Source organism: Lycium ferocissimum, chromosome 5 (genome assembly GCF_029784015.1).
Source record: "Lycium ferocissimum isolate CSIRO_LF1 chromosome 5, AGI_CSIRO_Lferr_CH_V1, whole genome shotgun sequence".
Taxonomy (NCBI): Eukaryota; Viridiplantae; Streptophyta; class Magnoliopsida; order Solanales; family Solanaceae; genus Lycium; species Lycium ferocissimum.
The window spans coordinates 66,607,770-66,609,663 of NC_081346.1; positions in this window are offsets into that span (position 1 = coordinate 66,607,770).

The following is a 1,894-nucleotide window of genomic DNA, read 5'->3' on the forward strand; positions in this document are numbered from 1 at the left end:
AAATTACCAAATTAGACTAAACTAAACAAAAGAAAGGATAAAGAATTACCTTTAAGTGTTGCAAAAAAAAAAAAAAATTGCCAAATTTTTTTTCCTTTTGGTGCTTTCTCCACATCACAAAACCACTCAAACCACAAAGAAAAGTAGTTTTAGCAAACTAAAAATAAATTTTAGAATAATCAAGAGTTTCTTTTGGCAACAAAACCCTTATGTTTCAATAAATCTAAACCCTAAAAATCAAACACCTAAGAATAGGTTTTTACCAAATAGCAAGTATATTCATGTGTGCGTGTGTGTAATGAGGAAACGAAGTTCTTTATATAGAACTCCTAAAAAACCCAATAGCTAGGATTTGCATGTATTGAGACTAGTGGAATTGGTGGGGGGGAAAAAAAGGCGGGTGGGTTCTATATGTATTCCCTCCAATTGAGTGACTAACCAATCAAACCCAACATTTGAAATCACAAACAACACAAAAATCATTAAAAAGTAAAGTTGGCAAAAAACCTTCGTCTTCAATGGCTGAAGTGTGTGGCGCGAATGAGAGAGGGCAAGAGCATTAATGGCACTAGCCCAAAATGGCTTGACAGAATTGAAGAAAGCACATACGTTTAAAACTTTGCCAATTCCGGCAAAATCGTGACGTGAAGGTGGAGAGCTTTACTTGATAAAGAATAGTAGGGTTTTTATTGGAAATCTTTGTTGAAATGAAAATTAGAAACGTGTCGTTTGGTATATGCATGTAGAAATAGGGAGTGATCTGGGTCGACGCATTGCGAAATGGCTGCTAGCCCATTTTGTGTAATCCCACGAGAATTAAAAGGGAGAAAGAACATTTTTGCAAAAGGGGTTATAATTAAAACTTCAACTAATGAAATCAACATTTCAATTGTAGCCATTTTTCAAGTGTAGTATTTAAATACTCATTTCAGAAGTGACCATAATTAACACATAAATAAATTGACACAATTTTAATTTAATCAAACTTCAAAAGTAATCAATTAAAGCTAAATGAATTGTGAATTTGAAATATAATTGATTTCCTTATTTAATTAAACAAATTTCCTGATTTAATGGAGTTAAATATTCATCAATAGTTTAAACAATTAGTTAAATAATTGTTTTCACTTTTTTTTTTTTTTTGAATTAAAACCTTGATAAATAGTTTGAAATTCTTTAAAATATACAAAATAGTCCAGATGATATATAATAATATACTTGATGATATTTTGCCAAATGAAATGGCAAATGTCACCGAAATAATTTTGTAAAATCATTTTTGACTTGCAAAAATGTATATTTCACTCTATTTGTGGCTCAAAAACTTTGAATAATTAAATAAAATTATGGGAGGAAAAAAATAGGTGTCAACACCCATCTGAGTGAACTGTTATTAATTCTCATTGTGAAACTTATCCTTGTTGATTGCCTAGCGTATTGTCCAAAACATTTATGTGCAACCAACTTTCTTATAGTTTTTGTGTAATGAATTATCTTTGCATTTCATATAGTTGTTGAGTGATACTTATCTTGCAAGGTCAAACAAGAAGATAAGCCATAATTAACAATGAATAAACATAATTATACAAGATGCTACATTACTGAATCTAAGTTTCTCTTTTCAAAGAATGAAGGGATAAGGCAGTACATCTTACTCACGAACTTTATCAAAGTTCCGGCGACACCTTTTACCTTTACTGAGGTTTTATTACCTAACTTTTTTTTTTCTTGTTCTTTACCACTTTGTATGCTGACGTGGACCAAAACCCCAATTATAATAGATACGGTGTATACACGCACCTGACATATCATTTAATCATTTTGATTTATTTTTCTCATTTCTTCTTCATTCATTTTCCTCTCCTTTGATTAGTAGCAAAAATGAAGGTGATTT